The sequence below is a fragment of the Delphinus delphis genome, chromosome 7, assembly GCF_949987515.2.
Source record: "Delphinus delphis chromosome 7, mDelDel1.2, whole genome shotgun sequence".
Lineage (NCBI taxonomy): Eukaryota > Metazoa > Chordata > Mammalia > Artiodactyla > Delphinidae > Delphinus > Delphinus delphis.
In genome coordinates this window covers 8,898,621-8,915,321 of record NC_082689.1, presented here as the reverse complement: position 1 = coordinate 8,915,321, position 16,701 = coordinate 8,898,621, and positions in this window count along the sequence as shown.

Genomic DNA, 16,701 nt, shown 5'->3' with positions numbered 1-16,701 from the left:
CCCGCCCAGAGCACAGGGGAAGGTGGCTGTCCTGGGGGTCTCCCCAGGACTCCTGTCAGTGCCTTCAGCCCACCAGTGGGAGCTTGGAGTTTGGGGGGGTGGGATGAATCCGTCAAGCACAATCTCCGGGTGGAACCAAAGAAGGAAGGAGCCAGGGCTGGGGGCCCTGGCCCCCCAGGAGCACAAGCGGGGTCCCCCGCAGCCACAGCCAGAGAAGGAACAGGGCAGAAGTGGGGAGATGTCTTCCTGTCAACGGGCAGCCCCGCGGGCTGAGCACGGAGCAGGGATGCACTGTGGGTCCTGCCGAGTGGGCGGGGCTCCCTGCTTTCTTCTGCTCGGGGGCGTTTGAGAGGAAAACCGGGGGAAGGGAGGGAGAGCCACCTGAAACTTGTACACCCTGCCTCCTTGCTCTGAAATTCCATCCCCTTCTGCTTTGGGGGAACACAGCGTTATTTTCCGTTTCCTTCTCACTTTTGCATGTTTTTACTGATGATTCGATGTGCTAACCTTCTCAGCCCTGAGCCCTGAAGAGGAGGGCTCCGACGCCTCCAGTCAGACTTCGGTGCTCGCTGGAGATGAGACTCTTAAATGCCTTGTATATTTTCTCAATTAGATCTCTTTTCAGAAGTGTCTGTCGAACAATACACATCTTTGACTTGTGATTCCGGCTTGGGAAAGGCGGGTGGGGGGCGCGGGGCGGGGTGTCGGCTTGGTGACGGGTGCCCTCCAACCCGTAGGCTGGGCAGGTGTCCCTGGGGGCGGGGGGGGGGCAGGTGGGCGTGGTGGGAGCGGCAGGAAGGAGACGCTCACTCACAGGGCTTGGCATCTGGCCCCTGAAGAGGTGGGCCTGCTCCGAGGTTCAGCCATGGAACGTAGGTGTCCCCTTCGTTCTGTCACTCCCCGCCAGGTAGATTCAGTTTACAGGCAAGGGAGGAGGAAAGGGACCGCAGATCATGCAACTTGCCCAAGGCCTGGCTGCTTTTAAGTGCCTCTAAACCACCGGTTCAGTTCTACACGGAAGATGACATCATTATTGCTTGTCCTTAAGCACAGGGACGGTGTCGCCACACTTTCTGGGCGATTAGTAACCATCTCGGTGGATCTGAGGTAGGGTTTGACATGAGTCACAGGGTCACATGCTGCAGAGAAGAAGGGTGTGGGAGCTGCCTGGAGCCTTAGCTGAGTGGACGACCTGGGTCCTGCCGTGGGGGCAAGGATGGGTGCCTACACCCTTGGCTCACAGACTAGGTAATCCTGCGAAGGACGTAGAAGATTCGAATGAGTGCAGACACGCCTTGTCCTCAGATGCAAATGCAATCTTGCAGAGATGTTGGGTTCTGTTACATTTCCCAATCTAAATGCGACGCAGTCACAATTAAAATGCCAACAGGGCTTATTCTTTAACGGACACATTCCGTTATTAGAGGAAAGTAAACATGGGGATAGCCAGGTAAATCCTGAAAAGCCGGGGGGGGGGGGGAGTGGAGAGCAGTCTCCAAATATAAAACCTAGTAGAATTAAAGACTTTGGTGTAGCAAAGATCAATGAGACACAGTGGAGTGCCCAGAAGTTAAGTACAAGGAAATTCAGGTTAGTGGGGTACGTGTGGGTTCTTTTTATTGGAACAACTGGCTAGTCATTTTGACAAAAAAATTAACCTGGGTCCTGCTTCCCTGGAACAAAATTAATTCAAAGGTTTTAAGTATGAAATGAAATCTTAAAAGTACTTGAGATGATTTAAAAGATCATCTTGAAGGAGGGTAGTCTTTTTAAGCATGACACCTACCGGTAATAATAACTGGGACTAATAAAAAATTAAAATGTTTGTGCAACAGAACATACCACAAAGTCAAAAGTTTTATAAGTGGCAAACTGGGGGAGATATTTTAGAAACACAGGGCATAAAAGGGCTATTTTCCTTAATATGCTAAGTTCTTATAAATCGATATGAAAAAATGAATAACCCAATAGATAAAGGGGCAACGAATAGGAGCAGGCAGTTCACAGGGAAATACAAACGGATCGTTGCTCAAACGTGAACAGATGTTTAATCACAGTTGCATAGAAAATACAAATCAAAACTAGGGAGATACAATCTGATAAGTTGGGGTTTTTTCATATTTTATATTGTGAAGCACTTAATACGTACAGAATACCCTATCTAAGTCACCAGCATGTAAGTTATGAAGTACGGTGACCCCACAGCCAACCCATGAAACAAGACTGCCAATATCACTGAATTCTTTGCGTGTCCCTCTCCCCTTGCTTCTGCAGAACAAACCACCCCAGAACTTAATTCTGCAGGATGGCTGAGTTCCACACTGACTGACGTTAGCCCTGGTGGGCTAGGGGCTGCCTCGTGCTTTGCACTCAGCTGGAGGCTTCGCTGGGCTGGGCCATCCAAAATGGCCCCTGCCATCCAGGGTATGGCTACAAATGAGTGCCAATCAATACCCTGGCCTTCCTTACAGCTTGGCAACTGAGCTCCAAGTGAGGGGAAGGGTAAGCTGCCAGTCCTTTCAAAGCCTGGAATCTGAAGATCCAGAATATTACTTTAGTGCATTATTGGTCAAAGCAAGTCACCAAAGTAGCCCTGATTTAAGGAGGAGGAGAAGTAGACCACCTCCCAATATGGGGAGAAGCATTCATGCTCAGGGGTGAAACGAACTGTTGGCTCCCATGTTCAGAGGCTCCCACATCATCCCAGCCTCTACTTCCCCCCCCCCCCCACTTCTATATCCTATGAGGGACATTAAAGATATATCTATTTTTAGATCCAAAGACGATCATGAAAATATACCAATTTTCCATCTATTAAGCCAATCTTTGTATATTAATGAACGAATCCAGGTAACTCCTATCCTGAGTTTCTCTGCTTTGCTTTAAAAGTCTTTACAGGGCTTCCCCGGTGGCGCAGTGGTTGAGAGTCCGCCTGCCGATGCAGGGGACACGGGTTTGTGCCCCGGTCCGGGAAGATCCCACATGCCGCGGAGCGGCTGGGCCCGTGAGCCATGGCCGCTGAGCCTGCGCGTCCGGAGCCTGTGCTCCGCAACGGGAGAGGCCACAACAGTGAGAGGCCCGCGTACCGCAAAAAAAAAAAAAAAAAAAAAAAAAAAAGTCTTTATAACCACATATCTATGAAGCTCTTAATGTAGTTTTGCTTGGATTTGAATAATACAAAAGTAGTAATAAAATACATGGATTATTCCCTGATTTGTTTTCCTCCCCTCAACCTTGTGTTTCTAAGGTTCAGCCATGTTGACACCTGTAATAGTATTTAATTCATTTGTACTGCTAGGCATCAATGCACTATGTGAATATATAATTTAATTGCCTATTCTAACAATGAATATTTGGGTTCTTTCTGACTTTTTACTATTATTACAGCAATGCGTTAATGAACATTGCTTCTACAAGGCTTCTGGTCACCTCTGCAAGGGTTTCTCTATTAATATGCACCTGTATTCCCTAGAAAAGGAATCTTTGGGCCACATAGTATGCAAATGGCCAACTCACAAAAATGCTACCAGATTGGGGACTTCCCCGGTGGCACAGTGGTTAAGGCTCCGTGCTCCCAATGCAGGGGACCCAGGTTCCGTCCCTGGCCAGGGAATTGGATCCCACATGCATGCCACAACTTAGGAGCCCACGTGCTGCACCTAAGGAGCCCTTGAGTCGCAACTAAAGGAGCCTGCCTGCCGCAGTTAAGACCCAGCGCAACCAAATAAATAAATATTAAAAAAAAAAACTCTACCAGATTGTTTCTTATGAGTTGAACCAATTCACATTCCCACCTGTACTGCATAGGCATCCTCCTTGTTCCAAGTTCTTGCCAACACTTAATATTAACAACACTTGGGATTTTTTGTCCATGGATTGAGAGTAAAATGGTGTTTCATTATGGTTTTAATTATCACTTCCCTGATTACTAGGAAAGTGAGTCAAGTTTCATATGTGTATTGGATCTTTTATATAAAATGCCTGTTTGTGTTCTCTGGCCTATTTTTCTATTGGATGCTTCATTTTCTTCTTATTAACTTGTAGAAGTTCTTTATATAGTTTATCATTGATGTGTGGCAAATACCTTACCCAACTTTGTGGCTTGTCTTATCACTTTTCGTTGTGACCTCTTTGATGAGCAGAAATTATTGATTTTTTTGTTGTTGTCTTTTGCTTGGCCATGCCACATGGCTTGCAGGATCTTAGTTCCCCAACCAGGGATTGAATCTGGGCCCTCGGCAGTGAAAGCTCGGAGTCCTAACCACTGGACCACTGGGGAATTCCTAAGCAGAAATTATTGATTTTAATGTAGTCAAATGTGTCCATCTTCTTATTTTTGGTTAGGGTTTTGTGCACCTTGTTTCAGAAATCCATCCTATCCCAAGAATGAAAAGAGATTATCCTATATTTTCTTCTATTCCTTTTAAAGTTTTATATATTACATTTTAAAATCCCCTGGAATTTATTCCCTGGTATGGTGTGAGGTAGGAATAATCATTTGTTCTCTTCGACGTGGATTATTTTCCTTTCCTCACTGAGCTGCAGTGTGTGCCTGCAATGATCTAGTTTCCATATGCATACGGTCTATTTCTGGGCTCTCTAGTCTGTCCTATTGGGTTTATTATTTGAGCCATAACCACAGTTAAAATAAGACGTGCACATCTGACTGTGCGCGTCTCCCACCTTAATTTCCTCCAGCAGCGCCATGACTGTTCTTACGCTTTTGCTATCATATGCGTTTCAGAAACAATTTATCGAGTTCTACAAAACGTTCTGTTGAGGTTTTTATTGAACTCCTATTAAATCTATAGATCCACTTGGAGAGAATTGAAATTGTTATAATACTGAGTGTCCTGATGCATGAACGTGGTATTTTAAAAATTTATTTGGATTTTTAATATCTTCCAATACAGTTTCATACTTTTTTCATAGAGGTCTTGCACAGTTTTCATTACATTGATTCCTAAATCTCTTATACTGTTGATATTATAATTAATAATTATAACTCTTTGTTGCTAGTGTGTAGAAATGTAATTTATTTTTGACTATTGATCCAGCAAATTTGCCAAGCCGTCTTTTTTATTCTGAGAGGTTACCCAACGATCCTTTTGTGTTTTTGATATAAGCAATTGTATTGACTATAAATAGATCTTGTTTCTTCCATTCAAATAATTAAAACTTTTATTTCTTTTTCTTATCTTACCTCCCTGACTAGGAGCTCTGGTACCATGGAAATAGTTACAAATCTTGTTTTATTCTTGACTTTAAAGGGAATTCACCTTGTAATTTTCCTTTTTCATACTGTCCTTTTCAGGCTTTTGTGTTAAAGTTTTGCTGGTCTCATAGTATGATTAGGAGAGATTGGTTTTGTGGTTTTGTTTTGTTTAAGTTTAATAATGCCCAGTCTTCCCAAGTGTGTATAAGTCTTCTTGTATCAATAGTGGCAGTAGGGGCTTCCCTGGTGGCGCAGTGGTTGAGAGTCCGCCTGCCGCTGCAGGGGACATGGGTTCGTGCCCCACTCCGGGAGGATCCCACGTGCCGCGGAGCAGCTGGGCCCATGAGCCATGGCCGCTGAGCCTGCGCGTCCGGAGCCTGTGCTCTGCAACGGGAGAGGCCACAACGGTGAGAGGCCCGCATACCGCAAAAAAAAAAAAAAAAAAAAAAAATAGTGGCAGTAAATTGGTTTGACAAGAATCACATTGTAAAATTTCAGATTGTAAAATGCAACGTGTGTGACGCAGCCATTTCACCCCGGGGAAATTACCCTATGGGTATACTCAAACAAGTATACAGAAATATATGTACGAGGATGTTTATTGCTGTAATAGCAAGAAACTGGAAACCAAAGACCTTCAGATGAAGAATTAGTTTTAAAAAGAGAAATGCAATATTTTGTTGCCATTACAAAGAATGAAGTAGATCTATTTGTGCTGATGTGTAAAGTTCTCCAAGATCTATAATTAGCGTAAAGCAGGTGGCTGAGCAAGGAAAAAAAAAAAAATATATATATATATTTATATATATATACACACACATATACCATTTATGAACTTTCTAGAAGCTAGCTCTATGGAGGTGCATAGGAGCTGTAAGACTTTATATCCTTCCACGTCATGAAGATGTGCTCTTTTTATCACTTAAGTGTGTGTATGACTCCGCATATATATACCCTGCTGCTGGGATGGAGGAGGGCCTGTTAGGTGAGGAGGTGGCCTCACTGTCAGCTAACTGCACAGTGTTTCACCTGTTTCCCCTCTGGCCCTTGAGGTCTGTCACCCGTCCCAGAAAGGAAGCTCTGCATTAGTCCCAGGTTTGGCCTGAAGACTAGAACAGTTGGAAATGTTAAGTTGACATAAGTAGGAAGCGCTGTAACCTCTTGCAAGCGTTGCTATGGAAACCAGAGCCTGGGCGGTCTCCATGGAAACCATTCTCAGCTTTCCCCCCTGAAGGAGTTACCACCCACTGGTGCTAGTCTTACTTATTGGGACCTCAGAGCATCAATACATGCTTAGGGAGGGAATGCTGGATTGGCTTCTGCCCACCCTGGGGATGCCTGGTGGGCTCTGGGCACCACCTGCCGTCCACCTGAGAAGGAGAAAGAGACCGTCCCCATGGGATGTGCCCTTGTGGGGAGGCACAGCACCCACATATGAAGCAGACACACGAGGCAGTGCATGCAGCATCCCAGGAGGGAGAAGGGGCACTGGAGTTTGGAGGTCCAGGGGTCTGGACTCTGCCACTGACCACCGGTGTGGCTGTACAGCTACAGTGAGTTAACACTGTCTCTGGGTTTCAACCTGCCCCTGTTTAAAGTGGAGAGTTTGGACTAAGTCATTCTGAAAAGACTAAGTCTTTTCCAGCTTTAAGAACACTGGTTTGCATGTGGCCTGGCAGCATGGGGCTCAGAGGAGAGAGACCAAACAGTGACCAGGGCAGGCTTCCCGGGAACTCCTCTGAGCTTTGAAGGATGGTGAGGAAGAATGGTGCGGGGGCGGGGGGGTGGGGAGGGCAAAATGCAACAGGGACAAGAGGTACGCCCTCCATGGGCCAGAGGACATGGCACCTACGGCCCTCCCGGGGCTGAGTCCTCTGAGGGAGGCTGAGGGACTGGAAGGGAGGCTTGGAGTCCAGGGCTTGGGGGCACCAGGGATGGGTGGTGCCGATCCAGGAGGGCGGGTCCAGAGCATCGGTGAGGCCCCGAGCCTGGGTCTCCTGGCCCTTGCTCTGTGCTGCGTATTCTCCCGGAGCACAGAGAGAGCCTACTACCTGTGAGAACAAGTGCTCACATGTCCTGTCTGGCCCCGCGGGAGTGAAGGCCCTGCCGCTAACTGGGCAGCAGTGAGATAATAGGGCGGGGGGGATGGGGAGGACGGGTAGACCATGACTTGGACCAGCATCCTTGTCCAACACTTACTGAGCCAGGATCCATTGTGTACAAGCACATGCCAGGGACTTGCGTTGATTCATTTGTTCATTTCTTGCCTCGTCTCTGGGGTGAATATGAATCTCATAGCTGCAAACTCAGTCATGCAAGAAAGTATCTTTATTTTTCTATAATAATCTATCTTGTAGAACAATCTAGTTCTCAAATCCTCATTTAGCCTGGTGGCAGAAAATGTCATCTTGATAATTTGGGGGTGAATGCAGCTGTTACTTCCATTTTAAGGGCGATCAATTAAGGGTTCACCCTTTTCATAGGTTTTTGCCTGCTCCCCCGCTCCAGGGCCCAGTATCTGAGTCACGGGCTTATATTTGGCATTTTCCCCACCAACAGGGCTTTGATGGGAGGTGGCGGCTGCCTCCTATTGTAATTTCTAGGAACATGCGAAGACTGCGTCACCCAATGCCCTGTGGGCAGAGGGAGGTGGTGGCGTCCTCTCCGGAGTTCCCTTTGTCACCATGTAGTTGCTGGACCTGCTTCCTGAGCCCACAGTGATTCTCTGAGCTACCCAGTATCCTATCAATGAATCCCTTTCTGGCTAAATTAGCCAGAATTCTTCCTTGTTTGTGTAACACTTTTACTGAGCAGAAGAGCCCTGTGGGTAAACTCAGAAAACCACTTCATTCTCCCCTTTCCTTTTCAAACCTGCTCTGTGGGGTCAGTTCTCCCTCAACCCTGGATGAAATCTAAGGTCAGTTTCTTGGTTTTTCAGGTCAATCCAAGATAATAAAAATGCTCTGGGTCACTTTTAGCCACAAAAATCCGATTTCAGTAATTACAGCGTGGAGTTATGCAAAACAGTGGAGACTCCAAAGTTCACGGAAGCTGGAGCTGTCCCCTCCACCGTGGAGACCCGCGCCACAGGGAAGCCCCACCGGTTCAGGCAGGGAGAGCCCTGCCAGCAGCTCCCCCACCCCCCCCACCCCCCGCCTCGTGCTTCCACTCCTCCCCGCCCCGGGCTGCTGGGTAACGGAGGGAGGAGACAAGGGGCCGGAGAGGCCACCGATGGGAGACTTCAGCACCTGTGGGAGCTTTTGATCTCCCCAATCCTCACCTCCTGCTGCATCTCAGCACAGGTGATCTCTCCGCCAGCTCCAGACTTCTAGGGCTGGGTCTAACCATCCCAGGCCAGCTCCTGAGACATTCATGGACCCTTTGATGCCATGCTTCTGCAGCATGGGCATTCCTGGCATAGCCAGCTCCCCTTGCTCTGTGCTCCACTAGGGCTGCTCTAGACACAGCCCATCACCGCTAGCCTCTACACGTGCTTGTCACACACCAGGTCCTCAGGGTCCCCTATCCCAGCCACAGAGGACACATAGCAAGTTCTCTGCACGCTCAGGGAAGCCCCTCTCACTTGGCAAAAGGCCAAGGTATGTAGGAGGCTGATCTTCTCTCCTTAGAGACGCTCTGTCCAGGTAGCATCCTGAGGTTGCAGGCTTGGTTTGGGGCCATCTCCTTTCCAAGCCCTTTATTTTGGAATGTCTGTCTAGGGGGCACTATCCCCCTCTTCTCAGATCCCAAAGGGGTGTAACAAGTCTCCTCCTTGGCGCTGACCTCAGGTGATGAGGGTCAGGGGCACCAGGGCAACCTCACTTGCCTCTGACTTCTTTTTCTCTCAGCTTGTGGGCTCTTCATCTACACTCAGAGGGGGGATGCGGGGAGAAGGGGGAAGGGCCCCCGTGGGCATCCTGGGCAGCTGGTTCTGTGACTGCGGAGGGACTGGAGCAGTGAGTCTGACCTGAGGCCATCTCTTTGCACCCAGCCCAGGCTGGGCTGGGAGTTCCAGAAGCTGTGCGAGGGGGAAGGTTCTGACATTCCAGGGCTCCTGGAAACTGAGGGTGCCCAGCCTGCATCTTGGATGTGAAAGGAAGTTTGCCAGCCTCATCTCGGGGAGATGGGTCAGATGATGCCCTGCACATCAGTGGTTGCAGGTCAGCCATGGGAGACAGTGGTTAGAGAGTGAACTCTGGACTACCAGACCTGGGTTTGAATCCCATTTCTGCCACTTACTGGCTGTGTGGTTGTTTTGGTTATCTATTGCTGAGTAATAAACACTGCAAAACCTGTGGCTCGGGATAACAGGTATTTACTCAGGATTTTACAATGTGTGCAGGGCTCAGTGGAGATGGCTTGATTTCGCCCTATGTGTCATGAGTTGGGTTGTCTTAATGGGGGAAAGAAGATCCTCTTCTAAAATAGTTTCACATGAGTTCAGAACTCAGCTGGGGCAGGCAGCCAAGAGCCTTGACTCTCTTCCAAATAAGCCTCTCCACCTGACTGCTTGGGCTTCCCTACATCATGGAGGCTGGGTTCCAAAAGGGAGGAAGCCAAAGCTCCTAAGCCTTCTTAATGCCTGGGCTTGGAGGTCCCAGCACATCATCTCCTCTTCATTCTATTGGTCTAGCAGTTCTGAGCCTGACCCAGATTCAAGAGGAGACATAAGCTCCATCTCTCTCTCTTTTTTTTTTTTTTTTTTTTGCGGTACGCGGGCCTCTCGCTGTTGTGGCCTCTCCCGCTGCAGAGCAGAGGCTCCGGACACGCAGGCTCAGCGGCCATGGCTCACGGGCCCAGCCGCTCTGTGGCATGTGGGATCCTCCTGGACCGGGGCACGAGCCCGTGTCCCCTGCATCGGCAGGCGGACTCTGAACCACTGCGCCACCAGGGAAGCCCCTAAGCTCCATCTCTTAGAGAAGTAGCACCCATGTACATGAAGGGGTGAAGTTGTTTGGGGCCATCTTTGGATACAAACTACCACAGTGAGCTTGAGCAAGTTATTTAATCTCCCCAAGTCTCATTTTCCCCCTCTGTAAACTGGAGATAAAAATATCTATCTCGTTTGGTTACTGATAGGATTAAATAAGCTCTCATTTGAGCTCACAATCGTTGGAAGAATGTACAAGTAGCCCATGGCTCAAAAGAATTCAATGTTAATATTAGACAATCCTGTGCACACGTTACGCCAGAAGACGGTGGAAAACATTTCCCACCGTTAGTCCTTTTGGCATCTGCCTCTGACGTCTCCTGTCTCTGGTCTCTGGCCTCTAGGGTCCTCACCGGAGATCCCCCCAGGCCTTCCTCCCCTTCTCCTGGACATGCAGCAAAGTGCCTGGGGGTCTGGGCTTCACTCCTGGAAGGTCTTTTCCTGGCGCCACTTGGTGGGGGGGGGGGGGGCGTCTAGGCTATCAGCTTCCCTAGGTTGGGACACATCCTGTGGAACGATGTTGACATTGCCCACCCCTCCCAACCCCAAACCCCTCCCCATGGGCTCCCACTAATTGAGAGGGATTTATTGTTGTAAAACTATAACCGACCTCCTGGGGGCCTCCACAGGTCTCTTCGTGGTAAAGTTAGCTGGAGAGGGAGAGAATGAATCCAGAGAAGAGAAAGAAGTGGTGAGTCCAGGCTTGGAAGAGGACAGACCACCCCCTACCCCAGCCTCTGCCTGGGCAGCCCTGGCAGTTCATCAGTGCAGCGAGGCTCCGTTCTGCAGGGCCGAGGCTGTGTCATTTCTGCAGGAAGCAGGGGCACAGCTGACCCATCCTGGGGCATCATCAGGCCTCTGGACCCAGGCGGTTAGGAGTAGTTGGCAGCAATCTGATGGAACACCAAATGGTGTGAGAAACGGGGCAGCTCTAATCAGGCTGGGAAGCAAAATTCCTTTTGTCCCGTTTCAAAAGAAATGGGAAAACCAGATTCTCTAGGTGTTCAGAAATGCCCTGTTCCTGGGAGGCAGGGCAGGCCTGGGCTGTGGTGACTGGAGACCTTACAATGTGGGGTTGGAGGGGTGAGATGCATTCTGTTTCAGGAGAGCCCCCATCCCCCAGGTGTCACGGAGGACATCTCAGCCCCTAACCACCCAGGCCGCACCCACCTCCTTGGCCTGCAGTGCGGATGGAGCCCCAGCACCCCCCCAGGTGGTTTCTCCCCTCGGGGAACCTGTCACCGCAGAGCCGCCCCACACAGCCTGCCCGTTTGGCTCCAGAGACCCCCGTAGGGCCTGAGCTCCTCATTCTGGCCACCGTTACCCAGGAGACCTCTGTCACCAAGGCTCCAGGGCCAGGCTTTGCTGAGCAGAGATCGTGCCTCTGAGACCAGGAACGTTTCCAGTTGGCTCTCCTCCAGCTGGCTTTGTGCTCTTGTCTGTCATTGCTGGTAATGCAACTCGCATTGACCAGAACTGGGACAAGCTCTGGGTGGAAAAAACAGTATTTCAGTGACTTGCACCAAGTCTCGGGCTCCAGGGGCCCCCTCGGGCAGTCCCGAGCCTGGGGGCTTCTATGCCCTGGCTCAGGAGGGCCGTCTTCCACGAGTTCTGTGAGGCAGCCGCGTGGCCGCCCCTCCTCGGGGCAAGTGGGCACCCAGCAAGTGAGAACACCCCACACCGCTGCCCGCAGCGGGTCGAGAGGACACCCTCACCGCATCCAGTCCCGCCTCTGCACAGAGAGGGTGTCGTCCCAGTTTTCCAAGCCGTTAAGAGAAGGCCTTCTGCACATCATTCGGCTCACCCGGGCTGCAGGCTGGGACGGAACCAAAAAGGCGCTGAGTGAGGAGATGATGTCAGTCGTTCACTCGGTAAACGGCTCTGAGCCATCCTGTGTGCTGGGTCCTGTCCAGGGAATGGGAACAGAGGTAAGCAGGACACAGCCTTGCCCTCTGGGAGCTCACAGACCTCATAGCCAGCCTCTCGGCCTGGGTAGGCCTGCTATCTAGACCAAGATACGAAACACGGGCTTTCGGAGCATGGTTGAGAGCCTGCAGTGTGGCAGGCGCTGGGCATGGGATTGTGAACAAGAAACGGGCCCTGCCCTCTTAGAGCCCGAGGTCTGGTAGGAGAGCACAAACCGGAAGTTATCGGGCATTGTGCCGTTATGACGGGGAAGTCCAGGGTATCATGAGGGATGGGGTGTGGCCCAAAAAAGCAAAGCAGGGGACCTGTGTGTTGGATTCATATTAAAGGTTACCCTCTGTCCTCAAGACCAGATGTTTTCACAGTTTTGTGATATTACTTGTTTCACTTTCCTTTTTGACCTTGGCCGAGTTCCCATCAGACAGAAGCCTCGGCCGTTCCTGCGCAAGGAGATGGTGATCAGACCCCACAGACAGCCACCAAAGGCCACCCTCACACACTCATCCTCCCTCAAGGCCGAGGGATGGGACACCGCTCCTCGGATTCCATGACCTCTGGCTCCTACTGAGAAAGGAGGGCCGGAGTTTGACGGGGACACAGTGAGATGAGCAGAGTCCTGCACGGTGGGGACTTGAGACCACATCCTTCCCCCTCCTTCAACCCACAGCCGGGGCTGGGCAGAGCCTCCCATCGTCTTGCCGCCCCTCCAGGTCCTTTGGCAAAATTTCAAACCTCACTACTTAACTCTGAATTCCCACATCACCAACCCGAATGCTCTGCTCAAACCTCTGCATTACACGTGAGATGACGAGGGTCCCGGGGCTTATGACTCCTTCAAGCTTAATTAAATTCCAGCTTAATTAAATATCTGCTGAGCAACCTTTCCAGACTTCTCTGGATTCCCCCGAGAGGAGCTCATCCTGCCTTTTCTTCTGGGGGCAGCTAAAGCCTGTCCCTTGGTTCTTGCGAGAAACAGCTGACCTTCCCATGACCCAGTGACCGTTCCAGCCCTGGTTGTCTCTCTGTGCAAATGCCAGTTGGCCCTGGTCTCAGCTTCAGTAGAGGCGGGAGACCAGACTGTGTGGAGGAAGACAGTGGTCACTCGAGTCTTATCTCACTGCACACTCTCAAGTCCCCTCTGGATCCGACGCCTCTCGGGCCACTTTGGACCCTCTCGCTTATCTGTGGGTCACTGGCCACCAGCCCCAGCCTTTGCTGAGATCACCGCCTCTGTGTGGACTCAGACCCCCTCAGCTGAGCAGCCTCTGGCCTCGGGTGCGCGCTATACATTTCCTGCCTCTCGGGCTGCCCTGGGCATGAGTGTGTGAGACGCCACATCCACCCATGAGCAACTGGAAAGCCCACCAAGTCACACCCTACATGTGAACCAACGAGAAAGGGGAGACTGTGGACAAATTCCCTCCCTTCTCTTCTGCAGGACTGTGCTGAGAAACAGTTACTTAGACAGATTCTCAGAAGATGGTCCTGGGGCACTGAGCAACCAGTTACATTTGTCACCAGTCTGCACTCAGCTGCATAACACACTCCGGAACTGGCTCCCTCTCCGTCCCAGACGCACTCCCTTTCCCTCTCCTGCTCTCTGAGGTCACCCTCCCTAACAAAGGAGTGGCACCGTGGCTTTGCTTCTTGCTCTGCTTTCCAAGGAACCCAAACCAGGCCGCCTCAATTTCCTTTCTGGAGCACCTCGTCCACTCTGCGAGATGCTCCTAGGGCCACAATCAGCATCCCCACTGTCTCCTCTGAGACGGGCATGTGGCCATCTAGCTGGTCAGCACCTCACCTTCTGGCCACAGAAACTGGCTCAGGAACGGCCATGGGACCCACCTGAGTTTTCCCTGGGAATTAACATGGACACTGGGGGCCTCATACACCCGTAAGGTCATTGCCTTCCTTCTTCTCCACCAGTGATGGATTCCGTCTCATCCACTCAAGACCCAGCTGGACTCCTGCTCCCGGGAGACTTTCTTCAACATCCTGGCCCAAAGAGATCTCAGCTGCTTCACTCAGTAACACCCGGGATCCCCATCACGGCTGCCTCCCCAGCCCCCTTGCTGCCATCCTCGGGCCTTGCTCTTCTAACCAGTTGTTTGAAGCTGTTACTGTTATGTAGGCACTTACTCGTGGACCTGTCTCTGCTCGGCATGGAGTTCTGCCAGCAGCCCATGTGGATTCGTTGGCCAAAATGCAGCAGGTGGGCATTCCGCATAGAAAGAGGCCAGGCTGTTGAACATAAGGTGAGCAAATTGTCCAGGTTTGCCCAAGATTTTGCCAGCTTTCCCACTGACTGTCCCATGTCCCTGGAAACCTGCATTGCTGGGCAAACTGGCACCGTTGGTCACCGTCCAACGGGCAGGAGGGTGCCTCGTTCCAAAGTGAGGGATGCAGCCTGAACAGATTCAGCCCAGACACCATTCACGTATTCATTTAACACAATGTGTTGAGCTCCGACTATGTGTCAGTCATTCTTCTAAGTGTGTTTACTAGGGGTGAACAAGACCTGGCCCCTGCCCTCAAGAGCTTGTAGCTCAGAGCAGAGGTCAGGACATCTTCTCCGCAAAGGGCCAGATCAGAAATATTTTGGGCTTTGCACACGCCATAGTCTCCGTCGTATCTACCCAACTCTGCCATTATAGCTACAGACAGTTAAATTGGGCGTGACTGTGTTCCAATAAGACTTCGCAGGCGGCAGCCCCAGGCGTAGAGGTAGAGACAGACACACAGAGCCTCAGGACGCCTGTCGGGGCCCAGCCCAGGGAGGGCCTGCTGCTGGCTTGAGCCGGCACCGTAGGCCACCATGTCGTGCATTGTGTGGTTCCACAGTCGCCACCATGGTCAGCTGGACCTGTTGGTGAACACCTGACCATCCTGAGGCTGCCAGTGGTTGATATAGGGGGACTGGCCAGCAGAGACCATGGCCGCTGGCTGGAACAGTGGTGGCAGGAGACAGAGCTGAAAGGCTGGAGGGGAGAGCAGAGTCAGGAGACCTTCTGGGGCCTCCAGCCCTCTAAGCACTGAGCCATAGCCCCGGGGGCCCAGCCCAGGAAGGGCTTGCTTTGGGCCTGCAATGGAGCTGAGTTCTGTTGCCTTTATTTCCATGGGCATCCTTACAATGAAACAGCTTCCTCCTCCTTTCCTTTCTTCCTTGTTTAACGATTCAGTGATTTGTAGTAAAATTATAAAGCGTGTGACTATCATCCTCATCCAGTCTCTATAATAAATCTGTTTTTCTTTTTTTTTTCTTTTTTTCTTTTGCAGTACGTGGGCCTCTCACTGCTGTGGCCTCTCCCATTGCGGAGCACAGGCTCCGGACGCGCAGGCTCAGCAGCCATGGCTCACGGGCCCAGCCGCTCCGCGGCATGTGGGATCTTCCCGGACCGGGGCACGAACCCGTGTCCCCTGCACCGGCAGGCGGACTCTCAACCACTGCACCACTAGGGAAGCCCTAAATCTGTTTTTCTTGAAGGGATCTGAGCGAGTTCCCTACAACCAACAACCCTCATGCACCCCAGATCCATGTGAAGACAGAGCACCGTGGGGACACAGAGGAAGGGCCTAATCTAGGCTGGGGGTCAGGGAAGTCTTCCCAGAGAGATGCGCGTCCAAAGCCAGGACCAGAGGGCGGTACGAGTACCCTGGAGATGTGGGGGAGGGGGAGAGTCCCATCACTTCTTTGACCTTCAGGTGGCAACATCTGGACCAGGTGGCCCCTACCGCAGGCACGGGGTAGACCGAACCCTCCGTCAGCCTCTGCTAACCTGCACCAGCGAAGTCGGAGCAGCTCCCCTGCCACCCCCACCTCTGCCGTGGAGACCACCCTGGTTTCAGTGGACGGGGCCTCCCCAGTGCCCCCTGGGGGTCTCGACCTCCTCATCTTCACGGAAGGGAAGAATCTGCACCATCCCCGGGTGCAGTCGACGGGCGCTGTGCTGCCTGCGCCACCCCAGAGAGCTTTCGTCCCAAACACCCTAACCCAGTGTTTCCCAAGGGATTAGGTGAGATTATACCCCTGCGGCTCTGAGACTGGTGGGAGTGTCTGACCATACACGACTCCCTTCCCAGTCCCATCAGAGAGGATCCCCAAGTCCCGCCTGCACGCAGAGCCCCCGCTTTCCCCTCTCCCCACAGCCAGGCCTCCTCATCCTGGAGCAGGAATCATTTCCTGCCAGGAGGCTTCTTTGCTGCCAGCGAGAGACACGAGATCCAGCTCCGCAAGTAAATAGGAGCAGCTGGAAGTCGCGCATGAGACGCGCAGCAGCCCGGCGCTCAGGCCCCCTCCGCAGGTGCCTCCTTCCCCCGAGGGAGGACTGATGGCAACTTGCTGCAACATCCCAGCCTTGGGCCCTGGGGTCACCCCGCTGTGGCAGGGATGGGGGACGTTAGGCCTGACATTGTCTCCGGGGATATGCCACCCCTATCTGCTTCCATGTCCCATTAGAGGAGTCTGGATTCGCTCCACCTACCCAGGCCTGGGCTTCTCCAGGAACCGGGGGCACACGCCATATTTGCCCAAACCTAGGGCAAGCCTGGGTATGAGGCATCTCCCACTTGGCCGTTAAGAAGATGCGTATGCAAAAGCAATAGTTTTCTCAAATGAGAAGATCCAATCTGA